The 19,084-nt window shown below is 44.4% G+C and overlaps 1 protein-coding gene across 2 annotated transcripts in view; it reads left to right on the plus strand.

The window, feature by feature from the left end:
* LOC101946387 (zinc finger protein 34-like) overlaps nt 1-19,084 on the plus strand; it is a 59,484-nt gene that overhangs the window by 11,280 nt on the left and 29,120 nt on the right. The window lies entirely within an intron of this gene.

Genomic DNA, 19,084 nt, shown 5'->3' on the forward strand with positions numbered 1-19,084 from the left:
TGTGAAGCATGGGTCCAGGTGGGCAGTCCTTGGCACTTTACAGCAGTGTTGGTAGTTAGCAGGACTTGGAAAGGACCTTTCCAGCGTGGAGCCAGGGCAGTCTTTCGCTGATGGACCTTTATGTAGACCCAGTTTCCTGGTTCCAGCGAGTGGCAGGGCTGCACAGGATCCTTGGGTAGTGCTTCTTTTACCTGTGTATAGAAAGACTTAACACATTTCATTAGTGTCTGACAATACTTAAGCATTGTGTCATTCATTAAATGAATGTCCATCTGAGCTAGGGTCAGTGGGGGCGCAGTTGGTAGTCTTATCGGGCGCCCTGTCAGAATCTCATGAGGGCTGAGTCCAGTCTTTTGATTGGGAGTGGCCCTCATACTCATTAGTGCCAGAGGAAGGGCATCTGGCCACTTCAAGTTTGTTTCAGCACAAATCTTGGCCAGTTTATTTTTCAGAATTTCATTCTGGCGTTCCACTGTTCCAGCAGACTGCGGATGGTGGGGGCAGTGAAGGTTGTGTTGAATCTGCAAAGCTGCACATAACTCTTTTACAATTTGTTCAGTAAAATGAGTTCCACGGTCACTGTTGATACTTACAGGGATGCCAAATCGTGGTACAAAATTTTTAAGCAGAAGTTTTACAACAGTCCTGGCATCTGCTTTCCTGCAGGGAAAAGCTTCAACCCAATTTGAAAATACATCCACCAAAACCAATACATATTCATAGCCACAACATTTAGACAGTTGAATAAAATTAATTTGAATATTTACAAAAGGTCCCCAAGGGGGAGGGTGAGCTGCCTGCCTAACTTTAACAGCTTTACCAATGTTATGCTGCTGACAAATTACACATTGTTGACAGTAGTGATGTGCAATGACTGGGAACTCGAATGCACACCAATCTTGGTTAACTGCAGCAACCATCCCCCCTTTGCTCACGTGAGCCATTCCGTGGTATACACGAGCAAGATAGGGCATTAGCATTTTCGGTGCAACCAGGCGACCAGCTGGGGCACGCCAAAGATGATCAGGGTGTAGAATACAGCCATTAGCACTCCATAAACGTTTTTCCGCTGCCGGTGCTGCTTCCTGGATCTTGGCCAGATCCTCAAGGGAGGCTAGTGGAGGCTGTTTAATCAAAGCACAAGTATATTTAGCCTGAGGTGCAGAAAGGGCCGCCGCTTTGGCTGCAGAGTCTGCCAAAGCATTTTCACGGGTAACTTTATCATGAGGGGTCTGGTGAGCTGTACATTTCACGACAGCTATAGCTTTGGGCAATAAAAGAGCATCTAAAAGAGCAGAGACATACAGACTGTTCTTAATAGGAGAACCAGTGGATGTAAGAAAACCTCTATACTTTCAGAGCAACCCATAATTATGTACCACTCCAAAAGCATAACGAGAGTCTGTATAGATTGTAACTGCTTGATCCTGAGCGAGAATGCAGGCTCGAGTTAAAGCCACAAGTTCGGCCACTTGAGCAGAAAACACAGAAGGAAGGAAAGCACTTTCAATAACAGCATGTGCAGAACACACAGCATAACCAGCAACCAATTTGCCCTTAGAATCTCGCAAGCACGAACCATCTACAAAGTAAATAAGATCAGGATTTTGCAAAGGCACATTTAGTAAATCATCTCTTGGACGAGAGAGAACCGATGTCACAGACACACAGTCATGTGGGTCTCCGTCTTCGGGCCCAGGCAACAAGGAGGCAGGATTTAGAACAGGGCAACGAGCCAAAGTAATATGAGATGAAGACAACAAGACAAGCTCATATTTTGTAAGACGAGACGTGGATAGATGCTGTGTCTTAGATTTTAACAAGAGAGCAGCCACAGCATGAGGGACAGCAACAATCAAAGGAGATCCTAAGACAATAGATTCAGATACCTGAACAGCAAGAGCTGCTGCAGCTAGAGCACGCAGGCAAGGTGGAAATCCAGCTCCCACAGCATCTAGGGCAGTACTGTAATAAACAATGGGACGGTGTTTGTCTCCGTGCTTTTGCGTTAATACAGCCAAAGCAAACCCATTACGCTCATGACAGAAAAGAGTGAATGGTTTAGCATAATCAGGAAGTCCCAGGGCTGGTGCACTGGACAGACTTTGCTTGATAGCAACAAAAGCTTGTTCAGCCTCTGGAGACCAAGGAAGAGGCTCAGGGGTACCTGACTTAGTCAGATCCTGTAAGGGTTTAATTATTGTTGCATAGCCTAAAATCCATTGTTTACAGTACCCAGTCATGCCAAGAAAAGTACGCATTTGAGAAATAGTTCCAGGCCTAGGCATATTTAGAATAGCTGAAATCCGAGAATCTGATAAATGACGAGTACCAGGAGAAATATTATGACCAAGGTAATGAACCTTGGGCTGACACAGCTGTAGTTTTTCCCGGGATGCCTTATGACCCTTAGCAGCTAAAGCAGTCAAAAGAATCAAAGTATCAGTTTTACAAGATTCAAAAGAGAGGGATGCCAACAAAAGATCATCCACATACTGTATAAGCACTGATTTACCTGGAAAAACCACATCATCCAGATCCTTCTTTAGGATCTGGGAAAACAAGGAAGGGGATTCAGTATACCCTTGGGGCAACCGAGTCCAGGTGTACTGGCGTCCTTTATAGGTAAAGGCAAACAGATACTGACTCTCAGGGTGAATGGGGATAGAAAAGAACGCTGAACATAAGTCCACAACAGTAAAGTAGGTAGCTGAAGGTGGAATACAAGAAAGAATTGTAGCTGGATTTGGAACCACAGGAAAGGAAGGTAAAACAACAGCATTAATCGCGCGGAGATCTTAAACAAACCGATAAGTGTTCTTTCCTGGCTTCTTTACAGGAAAGATAGGAGTATTACAAGAACTGGTGGTAGCAACAATAATACCCTGCTGTAATAAAGACTCCATTACTGGGGCTATACCTTCCTCTGCCTCAGGACGCAGAGGATACTGGGGAACTCTTGGCAAAGCTTTAGAAGGATCAACAAAAATCTTAACTGGTTCAGCGGTCCGAATTTGTCCCACTTCATTAGCGTGCTGAGACCAGAGATGAGGAGGAACTTGTGATAACAAATGCACGAGGTCAGGGCTACGAGTTGTTGGTAATTTAGCTGGCTTCTCTATGTGGAGTGTAGCCAACACTAGATTGGTATTCTCATCAGGAACCTGTAAGAATACGCCATTTGGTGTGCAATAGATAGTACAACCTAATTTACACAAAAGATCCCTTTCCAGCAGATTCACAGGAGAGGAGGGGCTGAGCAAGAATGCATGCTTGTCAGCAAGGGGCCCTAGTGAGACAGCAAGGGGTTTTGTGACAGGATGCGAAACAGGTTGATTTGAAATGCCCACAGCATTTACAGACAAAGTTGACAAAGGAACAGAGGGAAACTCCTTGGATCTTAGAGCAGATCTAGTAGCTTCAGTATCCACAAGACAAGTAACAGTTTGTCCTGCAATTTTACAGTTTACAAAAGGACCTTCTTGATCAATGGGAATTAAAGGATTCATGATGTAGTTACGTTCCCTCAGGCTGTCCTAGTAAGAGGTAGTTGTTGGGGTAAAAGTAGATGCTTCAGGATTTGGGAAAGGAGGTGGAGGGTTCTGAGACAATCGGGCTGGGCATGCATCTTTTCAGTGACCCTCTTGGCCACAAATGTGGCATGCAGTGTACCTAGGTTGGGCAGGATACAAGGGACCCTTTCCTCTTTCTTGCCCACGACCTCGTCCTCGGCCTCCTCTCATTCCCCCACGGCCCTGGTTTTGATAAGTTTCTAACTGCAGGGTCAACAGTTTTGTTTTAGTATTCTTTTTCTTCTGCTCTATGCAAGCTGCACAATGATTGGCGACTGTCACCAATTCAGAAAGGGGTTTAGTTTGCCAGCCAATGCAGATAGTTTTTAACTGCTGCTGAATCTTTGGTAAGAGTCCCTGAACAAAAGCAGCCCCTACGGCTTCTCTGGCATTTTCAGCTGGCTGAGCAATTCCCGAATGCTGTTCAAAAACCTTAGTCAGCCTATCTAGATAATTAGCAGCGGACTCTCCTTTATTCTGTTTACAATAAGTAATCTTTGTTCAATTTGTCTTCTTAGGGCAGACTTTCGTAACAGCATTTACGAGACGGTCCCTAGCCTCTCTCAAATTATGATCAATTTCAGGGTCAGCAGCTGGCCAGGCTGCCTGCCTGGTAAGCCGTTGTTGAACTTCGGCTGGCATAATCATTCGCAAGAGTTGATTAATGTCTGCCCAAGATGGATTATAACACTGAACCACCGTCCGGAGTTCGTCTCTAAACTTTTTTGGTTCCTCCCTGATATTAGGAAATTTCTTCACCAAGTTTCTCAAATTTCCTGGTGACCACGGGGCATGCACTGTGACCAACTGTCCTGCATTCCCAGGCAGGTCTCTTAAAGGAACCTGGAGTGCATGTGCCACACTTCTAGTAAGATAACGGGTACTTTCCTCAGAAGGATTAGAATCAGGGGAGTTACTGGGAGGCTCAGAATCACCTCTTTGTGATGAAGAGGATGCTTCTCTCCCAGGGGAAGAGAGAACAATGTGTGCAGCTGATACATGCGGTGGTGAAACTGGCACTGCCGGGTGAGATTCGTTAGCAGACCCATGCTGTGCAGGGGGAGGAGGCAGCACGGGCTGCTGCTGCTGCTGAATGTTACTGAAGAAATCTAAAATATCCTCAGCAGTTTCCTCCTCACTGTCAGATCTAACTAATTGGGGATAAAGGGGAGCCGAAGGAATTGCTTGAACGGGATTAGGATACACAGGAGCAGAAGGAATCGCTCTAGGGGGTAAACAGCTGGATGCCTTGCATTTAAGCTGTAAATGTTGCACTTGGGCTTTTAACTTTTCCTGGGAGTCCTTTAGACTCCGCACTCGAGACTCATGGAGTCTCTTTGTTGCTTCCTCCCACCAACAGACACATTGCTCCCACTGTGTATCAGAGGCTTTTGGTGAAGCCAGAGTTTCTTTAAGGTATTTAAGTTTGTCTAAATCAAAGGTACCTTCTAGTGGACATTGTTTAGATGGATTAGCACGCGTGTAAAGATTCCAACTATTTAAATACCTGCAGGTTTTCGGGCCATAATGTACGTACATGAAATAAGCTGGGGTACCCTTAGGGGGTGAGAGGGAAGACTTAGACTGTCCCCCACCCATTTTCCAATCACACACTCAAAGGGGAAGGATGCCCTGTCCGCGCTAGCGGCTCATAAACTAAGGATCTCTCCCTACAGGGTATTCACACAGGAGTGACTAACGAGGATAGCCATGACCCCCTACACCTCCCTTCAGCAAAGAGCGTCGGCTAATCTCAGAGAGAAAGCGCCGCTTACTCTGTTGCATCCAGTGAGATGGTCAGACTGTCAGTGGCTCACACGGAGAGGAAAAAGGGGAGGGAAGATGGGTGCACACACTTCTAGACCCAGGTAGCCTCCTCGCCGGACGATGCCAGGCCGAGTCAACCTACATGGGTCGGATCTCCTAAAAGATCCTCTAGTTACCGGGCTTGCGTTAGAGTAGTTCTGGTCACGAGCCAAAAGACTTCGCAGAGTACTCTGGGCGTCTTCCGGTAACACTCAATTCACACTGTGTACACACACACACACACACACACACACAGACTACACACACCAACATACCAAGGCCTTATACCAGGTACTACTCCTGAGTTCCTCCAGGTACTATTCCCAAGTACCTCGATGCATCACTTGAGGCGGTAAAAACCCCTCTTGAGGCAGTAACAACTCCTCAATACAGGTGCAAACCCTATGCACCTAGCATATGCTTACAGGGGGCGGCAAACAATTTCCCTATTACGCCGCTCAGCATCTGACCTTGCTGCACAGTCAATAAGTTCGGATGGCGTGAGCCCAACAGGGGCAGACGGCCCCACGGACAGTCCTCCTCCGACACCCCAATAGAGATTTCAAAAGGTCTCTTACCTCTATTGTGGCGCCATGGGGTTCGAAGGGGAACGATCCGTAGCAGCTGCCGTTGCCTCAGTGGGCGTTGCCATCCCGGACAAGCCCCCAAATTGTCGGAGAAAAACTGAGTTCTCACTATTTTGTTTAGGTACCGCAAGTTAGACGCTTTATTAACTCTCACATGTGCAGAGGAGAGAGCAAAGCAGGTCTCTCTCTGGTAACTAATTACAGCAAGCATTTATACCTTTTATTACAGAAATAATGAGGGACAGCAGCATTTTGTTTATACATAGGCCATCTTGATATTTTATTTCCTCACTTGTTTTGACTCTTGCCTACATACAATTAGTTTCTATACCTTATTTACACAAGGTCTTCTACACCTTATCTATACTGAGGTTACAATGACTTCTTACACAGCTTTTTCTCACCCGTCTCACACAATCCTTGCTTCTACAAATCTCGCGTTATCAGGGTCACAGCTAGCTTGACTCTTGCTAACAAAGACTGTCTCTTGCTAACGAAGCCTGACTTTTGCTAACAACCGTCATGCATTGCAGTTCCCTTCAGTCAGTTCTTTTCTCTGCTTCCACAGGGGCATTGCTGGCACATGATGGCATATATCACATTGGTAGATGTGCAGGTGAATGAGCCCCTGATGGCATGGCTGATGTGATTAGGTTTTTTTACTCATTTGTTTATACTTCTAATTGCATATTTAAACTTCATACCTTTTTATGTATGCTACATCTATTGTTATGACACATTTCAGTGATGTTCTTCATTTTGACAAGCTCGCTTTTCTGTGTTGCCAAAATCCAGGAATTTTAAAATGAATTATTCTTGTTTGCATTGGTTGGGTCTGGGGCATAGTGCTGACATCACCAGATTTGGTTTTTCCCCTGTGTTTCTACAGGGGAATAGCTAATGCATGTTAGTTAGTCCATGGCCGTAAACACACATTTTCTTAGTACTGAGGACACAGACTATAATGCTCACTCAGATGCAAAATTAAAAATTATTATTAATATCTTGATAGCTCTGATACTGCACAGTATCAGAAGGGATCATTAATCATGTAGTCTGACCTACTATTTGTCACAAGCCATTACACTTAACCCAGTTACCAAACCTGTATTTCCCAAAAGCATATTTTCTAGAAAGTCATCTAGTCTTGATTTGAAGACATCAAGAGATGGAGAATCCAGCACTTCCGTTGGTCATTTGTTTCACTGGCTAATCATCTTCACTATCAAACATTTGTGCCTACCCTCTAATCTGAATTTATCTGGCTTCTGCTTTCAGTTGTTTGTTCACAGTAAGCCTTTATCCACTATACCAGGGGTTCTCAAACTTCATTGCACTGCAACCCCCTTCTGACAACAAAAATTACTACATGACCCCAAGAGGATGGATTGAAACCTGAGCTTGCCTGAGCACTGCCACCCCAGGTCGGGGGGCCAAAGCCTGAGCCCCACCGCCCCAGGCAGGGAGGAGGGCAAAGCCAAAGCCCAAAGGTGTCAGCTCCAGCCAGGGAACCTGTAACCACCATCCCTGAGCTCCCTCCCAGAGCCAATGCGCCATACCCCCTAGTGCACCCCAAGCCGCAGCTCTGACCCCCTCCCAGAGCCAGCACCCCATACCTCCTCCTGCACCCCAACCCCCTTCCCCAACCTGGAGGTTCCTCTTGCACCCAAACTCCCCCCTAGAGTTTGCACCCCTCATCCCCTCCTGCACCCCAACCCCTGTCCCAGGCTCAGCCCAGAGCCCCCTCTCACACTGCGAACCCCTCGGCCCCAGTCCAGAGCCTGCACCCCCTCCTGAACCCCAACCCCCTGCCCCAGCCCAGTGAAAGTGAAGGAGGATGGGGAAAAGCGAGCGACGGAGAGAGGGGGGATGGAGTGAGCTGGGTCAGGCCTTGGGGAAGGGGTGGGGCCTCATGGAAGGGGCAGGGTAGATCCTGAGTTGCCCTTAGATTCAAAAAGTTATCTTGGGTATAAAAAGGTTGGAGACTACTGCACTATACTATATTTTCAATTTTATGTAGCTAATTCAAATGTAGTGCCTTTAGGGGCCAGCATACCTTAAGAAAGGTTTAAAGGATTAACTGTTCCAAAGTAGCTAACAATGAGTACCTTAAAGTCACTGTGCATTAAACATTTCCTGTTAAATTTCAAGAAATTGTATTAATTTCATAGTTTACAGAATCTTTAAAAAAACTGCTGGCTATTTAATGAGTTCCATTTATTTGAAATATCACTTCTGATGAAAGTATTTCAAAGTTTTATATTGCTTAGGAAGGGACATTATTTCGTGCAAATGTTTATGTATTTGTGGGTCCAATAAAAGATATTATCTAACTTTATGAAATATTGAAGATGAAAACATGCGTAGCATAACATAGAAGTTGTAATTAGTAATTTACAAATCGTATGATTCTTATTCACTTGTATCCGTAGAAAAGTTAGGAAGGAGGTACTTACTATTAACACTGTTAATAGTTTTTATGTTGTGATTTACTGAGATCTGTTGGGCTCCTTTTCATCACTTTGGTTTAAATTGAAAAACAGTATTATTTCAGACAAATAACTTCCTGAAACTCAGGGCCGGCTCCAGGCACCTGCTCAACAAGCAGGTGCTTGGGGCGGCCATGGGGAAGTGGCGGCACGTCCGGCTTTTCGGGGGTAATTTGGTGGCGGGTCCCTCGGTCCCTTTCAGAGGGAAGGACCTGCCGCCAAAGTGCCACCAAAGAAGAAAGTGGCGCGGTGGAGCTACCGCTGAATTGCTGCTGATCACGATCGTGGCTTTTTTTTTTTTTTTTTCTTTTCGCTGCTTGGGGTGGCAAAACCCCTGGAGCCAGCCCTGCTGAAACTGTTTTCCAGTACTAAGAGCCTAGATACTTTATTGATGTAATTGGCCGAGTTGCCATCTTGGTAACAGGTAAAGGCCTTTTATGTAACCAAGGTGAATATCTGATTGATTTTTATAATTCACAGGAAATAAAAGGATTTGGAAAAACTTCAGGTAAATTTTCTTGGAGGTAAATTTGTGTTTGAATTGAGTGATGTCCCATGTGAAGAGCTATATTTGAAAGGTGTGCTTGAAGGGCTCAGGGATGTTTCATTGTTAACTACAAATATGTTCACATTTGTTATACTTTTTGCAGTTGTGATCTTTTTGTCTAGGTTGTGTTTTTGTGTGTGTGAATTTATTTGGTTTAAGGAAAGGAGGGAGTTAACCCTTCTTGGATATGTAAGGTAATTTTTGATTTCTTAACTAAAAATGACAATAATATTCTGTCACTGGCTCGAAACTGGAGAAAATGATTATGACAATCTGATTGCTGTGCATCTAGAATTACTAACTTTGTAAAAGTAGGTAACTTAATTTTTCCTTTTTTTGTTGCTTTTAAAAGTGGCAAAGTAGTTTGTTCACTTAACGTGTCAAATACTTACAAAGCTTGTGGTATTTGCTTTTTTTTTTTTTAGTTTGGATTTTTTTTTTTGATTAAATTTTATTATTGGAAGAGCTGAATTTCAAAGCTACATAGGCACAAAGAGTCACCAGACCAACAAGTCCTTTTGCCCCATATGATTACATAGTAAAAAAAATTAGTATGAGAGTAGAGTTACCAGCATTGTGTTAATCAAACAACCCTGGAGTTTAAACTCTTTAGGGGAAGGAATTGTCTTTTAGTAAGTGTGTGTACAGTATTCAACATAATAAGGGCCTGATCCCTGATTTGGACCCATAGGTGCTACTGTACAATAAATAATAACTCCCTTATTTATTTTATTTGTGAGAGTGCCCAAAAAGATTCCAAAAGGTTTTCACAGCTGTTTTCTATAACTCAAATCCTGATTATTTGTATTTAAAACTATATTTTAAAACAAATTATGATTCCAGCTGGAATCTTGCATGCCAGTTTCTTTCTGGAGAAGGAGTTATTAGCACAAAGTTTATAAATCCTGAAAATAGGAGTTTTTAATGAACACCTTCAACCATAGTTATATAAATATCGCAGCATAAGATCAGTAATATAGTCCCCTCTCATTTTACGTGTTGGGGTAGATTGCATAGTGACTAATGAACCAGTGTTTCAAAAGATCGGGTGTCAAATTCTAGTGTGGTGATGATTAAAATGAATACACTGGTTTCATCTTAGTCTCTAGAGGACATTTGTCTGCTTCATAAAAAGCACTTTAATTTGTACCAAATTTAGCATGCATGTTGCTGACTGTTGAGGAGAGGCCCACAATTTAATCAGGTTGTGATGATGTAGGTTTCAGGTTGCAATGATGTAGGTTGGATTTGAGTTGCATTGGCATAGCAGCGTGTGGAAATTGCCATAGAATTTACTGTGTGCTATGCTGATTCTAACTTACTATCATGTTCAAGAATTTCCCCCCTCTCCTGCAGGAAAAACAGAAGGGGGGAAGTAATAGACATGTGGGCCAGATTATCATAGATACATACAGTTCCTCAGATATATTTGCGTGCGCCTGGTTTATGCATTTAAATACTTAGTGTTTGTGGACAGCTGCCTTGTGTGTGCACATATGTGATGTCTGTGCTTTTGCTTCAGGTATTTGTACATGCATGTGAGTTATACACATGTCGGTTAGATACATGCAAATTTTTGGTACCTAGCTTTGAAAGTCTGGCTCTTTTTCCTTATGTCAGCATAATTATGATATGTATTTCAGTATATTTATAAATATGTTGTTCCATTTTATAGCATACTGAAAATGTATTAAGAAATTAAACCTTTTTAGAAATATATATTATGTATTTATTGCATTTACTTCACTTGGAAATTACTTCCATTAGTTATCAACAATCCCAGATAAATTCATTGTAATTGATATTGTGACAGACTCAGACCAGTGGAGTACAGGAGTCTGGTAGAGGGCAAATATACTGGTCACTGGATGAGTAGTTTTCTGTTCCCTGAGTGACCAGAGCAGGGGCTGCACTAGAGTAATCAGGAACCTGCTAGAACCAGTTAAGGCAGGCAGGCTAATTAGGACACCTGGAGCCAATTAAGAAGGAGCTGCTAGAATCAATTAAGGCAGGCTAATCAGGGCACCTGGGTTTTAAAAGGAGCTCACTTCAGTTTGTGGTGTGAGGAACTGGGAGCAAGAGGCGCAAGGAGCTGAGAGTGAGAGGGTGTGCTGCTGGAGGACTGAGGAGCACAACGTTATCAGACACCAGGAGGAAGGTCCTGTGGTGAGAATAAGGAAAGTTTTGGAGGAGGCCATGGGGAAGTAGCCCAGGGTGTTGTAGCTGTCATGCAGCTGTTACAGGAGGCACTATAGACAGCTGCAGTCCATAAGGCCCTGGGCTGGAACCCGGAGTAGAGGGCGGGCCCGGGTTCCCCCCAAACCTCCCAATTGACCTGGACCGTGGGTTCTTCCAGAGGGGAAGGTCTCTGGGCTGTTCCCCAACCCACATGGTGAATCTCTGAGGCAAGAAAATCTGCCAATAAGCACAGGACCCACCAAGATAGAGGAGGAACTTTGTCACAATATGTACAGCTACACACATTTGGAATGGAGACATAAAATGGATAAAAAGTTAGACAAGACACTTTTTTTTTTTTTTTTATAATGGAGATATCCTATCTCTTGGAACTGGAAGGGACCTTGAAAGGTCATTGAGTCCAGCACGCTGCCTTCACTAGCAGGACCAAGTACTGATTTTGCCCCAGATCCCTAAGTGGCCACCTCAAGGATTGAACTCACAACCCTGGGTTTAGCAGGCCAGTGCTCAAACCACTGAGCTATCCCTCCCACACCTCAAAGTTTCTAAAAGCTTTTCCCTATGCTTTTAGTGAGGACAATTTGAATCATAGAATATCAGGGTTAGAAGGGACCTCAGGAGGTTATCCAGTCCAACCCCCTGCTCAAACTAGGACCAATCCCCAGACAGCTTTTTGCTCCAGATCCCTAAGTGGCTACCTCAAGCATTGAACTCACAGCCCTAGGTTTAGCAGGCCAATGCTCAAACCACTGAGCTATCCCTCCCCCAGTTTTTGCTTTTTATTAAAAGCAAACAAACAAAATCCTCCATTTCCACAAAAGATATATACCATGTTAATAAGGAGAGAGCTCTATCTGATTGTTGCAATTTTGTAGCATAAAGATTTTACTATGATTTATTTTTTTCTAAACTGAATGAAATGTAACATGAAGTCCTGATGTAACACTGAAAAGAAATACTAAGCCATTGAGGGACGTCTGTGCTATTTTCCTTATGTTTGTGAAACTCCCATTGCACATCTGCTATTGACTTGCAGAGTCACCTTGATCTAGTCGAGTGGTCACCAACCAGTCGATCACGATTGACTGGTCGATCTTAGAGGATCTCCCAGTTGATTGCGATCTCCAGTGGCAGCGCAGTCTGGTTGCCACTAAGGCAGACTTCCTGCCTACTCTGGCCCCACACTGCTCCCGGAAGTGGCCACTGCAGCCCCGCGACCCCGCTGCTCCTGCCTGCAAGCACCGCTCCCACAACTCCCATTGACTGGGAGAGCTGCCAGGATGGTGCTTGCAGAGAGGGGTAACGCGTGGAGCCACGTGCCCTCTCCCACCCCAGGAGCTGCAGGGGCACGTTGGCCCCCTCCGGGAGCGGTGTAGGGCCTGGGTGGGCAGGGAGCTTGCCTTAGCCTTGCTGCACCTGCTGTCAACTGGGAGCCACCCGAGGTAAGTGCTGCCTGGTTGGAGGCCGCACCCTAATCCCCATCCCTGAGCCCCTTTCTGGAGCCAGCACCCTGTACCCCCTCCTGAACCTCAACACTGTGCCCCAGCCTGGAGCCCTTTCCTGCACCCAACTCCCACCCAGACCCCACACACTTCACCCTCTCCTGCAGCCCAACACTCTGCCCCAGGCCGGAGCCCCCTCCTGCATCCAATCTCCCTCCTAGAGTTTGCAGCCCCTCACCACCCCTCCTGCACCCCAATCACCTGCCCCAGGCTCAGTCCAGAGCCTGCACCCCCTCCCGAACCGCAATCCCGTCCCCCAACTTGGCAAAAGTGAGTGAGGGTGTGGGAGAGTGAGAGATGGAGAGTGGGGGGGATGGAGTGAGAGGGGCAGGGCTTTGGAGAAGGGGCAGGGCCTTGAAGAAGGGGCAGGGTAGATCCTGAGTTGCCCTTAGATTCAAAAAGTTATCTTGGACACAAAAAGGTTGGAGACCACTGAACTAAAGGAATTAACATAGGGATTTTACCTTCAATTCCTGTTATTCTATTCCGTTATTAAGGGCTTGTCTACATGGTGTGACACTAAAGAGGTGAAGTTAAAGCACATAAATTGCAGCACCTTAAATCTGAGAGACTTAAATATTTAATCTGTTCAGTTTAAATATAGCGGTAGTTTAAACAAATAAATATGTTGAAAGACTGAAAACTGACTTGCTTACACTGTATAAGTACGTTCATGGAGAGAAACTAATGGATCCCCATGGGCTCTTCAGTCTAGTGCAGCGGTTCTCAAACTGTGGGTTGGGACCCCAAAGTGGGTCTCAACCCCATTTTAATGGGGTCACCAGGACTGGCTTAAACTTGCTGGAACCCGGGGCTGGAGCCAAAGATGAATCCTGAGGTGGTGGGGCTCAGGTTACATGCTCCCTGGCTGGGGCTGACACCTTTGGGCTTTGGCTTTGCCCTCCTCCTCCCCGCCTGGGGCTCAGGCTTTGGCACCCCAACCTGGGATGGCAGTGCTCAGGCAAGCTCGGGTTTCAATCCCTCCTCCTGGGTTGTGTAGTAATTTTTGTTGTCAGAAGGGGGTCACAGTGCAATGAAGTTTGAGAACTCCTGGTCTAGTGGATAAAGGCTTACTGTGAACAAACAACTGAAAGCGGAAGCCTGACAAATTCAGATTAGAGGGTAGACACAAATGTTTGATAGTGAAGATGATTAGCCAGTGAAACAAATGTCCAAAGGAAGTGCTGGATTCTCCATCTCTTGATGTCTTCAAATCAAGACTGGATGACTTTCTAGAAAATATGTTTTTGGGAAATACAGGTTTGGTAACTGGGTTAAGTGTAATGGCTTGTGACAAATAGTAGATCAGACTACATGACTAACGATCCCTTCTGATACTGTGAACAGGGCTGGCCTTACCATGAGGCGAACTGAGGCGGCGCCTCAGGTGCCAAACTGTAGGGGGGCACTACTAGGACCCAGAGTGTAGAAAATTGTGTCTGCTGCTGGTGCATATGTATTCTCTCTGATCTAGATACACAGAGATGGTGGAGTGCTGTGCTGGAGGAAGGAGGGCACAAGAGACATAACAGGCAGGCAGGAGAAAAGGTGAGAGGGAATAACAGAAAGCAGTGGGAGCTGCAGGGAGAGAGAGGAGGAGAAGCCTCTTATGTACCTCTCTAGCACCCCTTGGAGCCTGGACTGATTAACACCAGCTTCTCAGGGAGCTTCCTGTTTCCTGCTGCTTCCCTGAACCCACTTGAGAAGATCAGGCAATCAACTGAAGTAGTAGGAGCCGGTTAGACCCTTAAGACACCGATATCTTCCCTCACTCAGGCCCTGCTATCAGCCTGCTCATTTGTCCCCTTCAATTGAGTGTTGAAAGCAACTATAGATGGCACAGAACAGCAGTCATGAGTGAAAGAAGCAAACGCCCCTCTGGGGTAGCATTCAGAAAAAGAAAGCAAGCAAAAGAAGCTTTTCTATCTAAGCAGGAAGGAGCTCTCCTGAGATACATAGACACAAATGTTCATGGTGAGCCTTCCAGCCCGAGTGAGGATGTGATTAGTGAGGAGATGCCTGATCGCCCAGTTAGTCAGAATGCAGGTGACCTGGCAGCTACTGCAGCATCCATATCTCCATCTCAAATGCACATTCCTGAAGAAAAGTGTAGATCAGAGAAGAGTGTGGTGGAGGCGCAAGAAACAGCTGCTGCTGGGTTTAGTTCCTTAAGTCTAGATGATCCAAGACTGTGGAACCACTTAAGCAGTAGCCCGAGGGACTTCCTTGTACTGCACGGCCACAGCGAGTGAAAAACTTAATGTTCCCCAAAGACAATGAAAATAGAAGTTTCCATCCAACATGTTACTGGCGTGAAATCCCCAATGGTGACAAAGTGGAGAGGCCATGGCTTACGTACTCCAAAACCCAGAATGCTGCATACTGTTTTTGTTGCAAACTCTTCCAGTCTAATGTTCCAGCCACATTGGGTTCTACAGGAACAAAGGACTGGGAAAATCTGGCTAGAAATCTGGCATGCTATGAGAAGAACATAAGAACATAAGAAAGGCCGTACCGGGTCAGACCAAAGGTCCATCTAGCCCAGTATCCTGTCTACCGACAGTGGCCAATGCCAGGTGCCCCAGAGGGAGTGAACCTAACAGGCAATGATCAAGTGATCTCTCTCCTGCCATCCATCTCCACCCTCTGACAGACAGAGGCTAGGGACACCATTCCTTACCCGTCCTGGCTAATAGCCATTAATGGACTTCACCACCATGAATTTATCCAGTTCTCTTTTAAACTCTGTTATAGTCCTAGCCTTCACAACCTCCTCAGGTAAGGAGTTCTACAAGTTGACTGTGCGCTGCGTGAAGAAGAACTTCCTTTTATTTGTTTTAAACCTGCTGCCTATTAATTTAATTTGATGACCCCTAGTTCTTGTATTATGGGAATAAGTAAATAACTTTTCCTTATCCACTTTCTCCACATCACTCATGATTTTATATACCTCTATCATATCCCCCCTTAGTCTCTTCTTTTCCAAGCTGAAGAGTCCTAGCCTCTTTAATCTCTCCTCATATGAGACCCATTCCAAACCCTTAATCATTTTAGTTGCCCTTTTCTGAACCTTTTCTAGTGCCAGTATATCTGTTTTGAGTTGAGGAGACCATATCTGTACGCAATATTCGAGATGAGGGCGTACCATTGATTTATATAAGGACAATAATATATTCTCAGTCTTATTCTCTATCCCCTTTTTAATGATTCCTAACATCCTGTTTGCTTTTTTGACCGCCTCTGCACACTGCGTGGACATTTTCAGAGAACTATCCACGATGACTCCAAGATCTTTTTCCTGGCTTGTTGTAGCTAAATTAGCCCCCATCATATTGTATGTATAGTTGGGGTTATTTTTTCCAGTGTGCATTACTTTACATTTATCCACATTAAATTTCATTCGCCATTTTGTTGCCCAATCACTTAGTTTTGTGAGATCTTTTTGAAGTTCTTCATAGTCTGCTTTGGACTTAACTATCTTTAGCAGTTTAGTATCATCTGCAAACTTTGTCACCTCACTTTTTACCCCTTTCTCCAGATCATTTATGAATAAGTTGAATAGGATCGGTCCAAGGACTGACCCTTGGGGAACACCTCTCCATTCTGAGAATTTACCATTAATTCCTACCCTTTGTTCCCTGTCTTTTAACCAGTTCTCGGTCCATGAAAAGACCTTCCATTTTATCCCATGGCAGCTTAATTTACATAAGAGCCTTTGGTGAGGGACTTTGTCAAAGGCTTTCTGGAAATCTAAGTACACTATGTCCACTGGATCCCCCTTGTCCACATGTTTGCTGACCCCTTCAAAGAATTCTAATAGATTAGTAAAACACGATTTTCCTTTACAGAAACCATGTTGACTATTGCTCAACAGTTTGTTTTTCTATGAGTCGGACAATTTTATTCTTAACTATTGTTTTGACTAATTTGCCCGGTACAGACATTAGACTTACCGGTCTGTAATTGCCGGGATCACCTCTAGAGCCCTTTTTAAATAATGGCATTACATTAGCTAACTTCCAGTCATTGGGTACAGAAGCCGATTTAAAGGACAGGTTACAAACCTTAGTTAACAGTTCCGCAACTTCACATTTGAGTTCTTTCAGAACTCTTGGGTGAATGCCATCTGGTCCTGGTGACTTGTTAATGTTAAGTTTATCAATTAATTCCAAAACCTCCTCTCATGACACTTCAATCTGTGACAGTTCCTCAGATTTGTCACCTACAAAAGCCAGCTCAGGTTTGGAAGGCAGCAAATCACCAGAGAGGATTCCATAGGTGGAAAGAGCTTGAGATGAGACTAAGGTTAAAGGTCACCATATATGATCAGCATCACGAGAAGATTGCATCAGAGTCTCTTTACTGGCAAAATGTTCTGAAAAGACTCATTGCCATTGTGAGAATGCTTGCTACCCAAAACCTAGCACTGCGCGGCACTTCAGATCAGCTGTATGTGCCAAACAATGGAAACTTCCTTGAAATTGTGGAGCTGATGGCTGAGTTTGGCTGTACTCCAGGAGCATCTAAGTCTAAGTCACCACCTAAGAAATATACACACACCACTACCTTTGAAAAACAATTCAAAATGAGATCATACAGTTACTGGCAACAAAAGTCAAACAGAAGATTGTGGCAGATCTGAAGTCAGCAAGATATTACTCTGTTATTCTGGACTACACACCTGACATGAGCCATACTGAACAAATGACTTGAATGGTGTGTTTTGTAACACCAGAACCTAGTGAAAATGTCCCTGCAATAGTGACTGTCAGAGAGCATTTTCTAGAATTTATTAACATCGATGATACTACGGGAGTTGGTATGACAAATGTGCTTCTTAAAAAGCTGGAAGATATGGGAATTGCGATAGCTGACATGAGAGGTCAGGGCTACGATAATGGTGCCAACATGAAAGGAAAGAACAGAGGAGTGCAGACACGGATCTAAAAGTTAAACCCTCGACCTTTTTTTGTCCCATGCAGTTCTCATTCATTGAACTTGGTGGTGGGTGATGCAGCATAGGCTTCTAGTGAGGTTGCTGAATATTTTAATGTAATTTGAAGCATCTATGTATTTTTTTCTGCATCAACTCATCGATGGCAAATTTTGAAGCAACATCTGGGAACATCCTCTCTGACACTGAAACCACTGAGTGCCATGTGATGGGAAAGTCTAATGGAGGCGATAAAGCCTATGAAACACCAAATTGGGATGATAGATGGTGCCATAGTTGCCATTATGGAGGATAATGCTATGACAGGAACTGTTCATGGGAGAACAGTGGCAGAGGGAAATGGAATCACCAGAAACATACATAATGTAAAATTTCCGTGTGGCTTAGTGTTGTGGCATGACATACTGTTTGAAATAAATGTTGTAAGTAAGAGACTCCAACGTGTTGACCTTGATATATCTGGAACAGTGGAACAACTGGACAAAGCAAAGTAATACCTACAGTCTTACCAGTCAGATGAGGAATTTCAAAACGTTCTGAAGAGTGCACAGAAGTTGGCAGAGGAACTTCACACTGAAGCTATTTTCCCACCCATTCAAGAATACAAGAGTCACTGAAGAAGACGACATTTTGATTATGAGACACGGGATAATCCCATAAGAGACCCCAAACAACAATTCAAAGTTGAATTCTTTAACCAGGTGCTAGATTGTGCAATACAATCAGTTGAAGAACGTTTCATGCATTTCAAGGAACACAGCAATATATTTGGGATGTTGTATGATATTCCAAAACTCCTCACTATACAGCAATGCAGGGCACTAGAGACAGTGTTGACACATGATGACATGCGCAATATTGATGTGAGTGATTTAGGTGATGAACTGAAAGCTCTTTCAAGATACATTTCAGCAAGATCAACTCCAAAGGCTGTTCTGGAATATATGTGCACAGATAAGATCCCCACCCTCTTTCCAAATGCTTTTGTTGCTCTGTGCATACTTCCCACACTTCCTGTAACAGTTGCCAGTGGAGAACGCAGCTTCTCCAAGCTGAAGTTAATAAAAACACATCTATGCTCCACAATGACACAGGAGAGGCTGGTCGTCCTTGCAACCATCTCAAAAGAGCATGAGCTGGCCCAGACTGTGGGCCTTCAGCAGGAAGCAGTTCAAATCTTTGCAACTAAGAAGGCACGGACAGCACCACTTTGATTATTCAAAAAGATAAAAATGTCAGTGTTTACTATGCAGACAAGAAAAGTTACATTTGCTGTTCTGGCATTTGAAAGTTAAGTGTTACTTAACATTTTTGAACAAGGCATTTTAAGTTGTTAGTTCTCCTTTAGTGGGGTAGGTAGCAGAGCAGTACCATGAGAGGAGTAGAACAGGAAGAAGGCAGAATTGAGTCCTTTCAAAGTTTTGTTCC

Source organism: Chrysemys picta, chromosome 12 (assembly GCF_011386835.1).
Source record: "Chrysemys picta bellii isolate R12L10 chromosome 12, ASM1138683v2, whole genome shotgun sequence".
NCBI classification, from domain to species: Eukaryota; Metazoa; Chordata; order Testudines; family Emydidae; genus Chrysemys; species Chrysemys picta.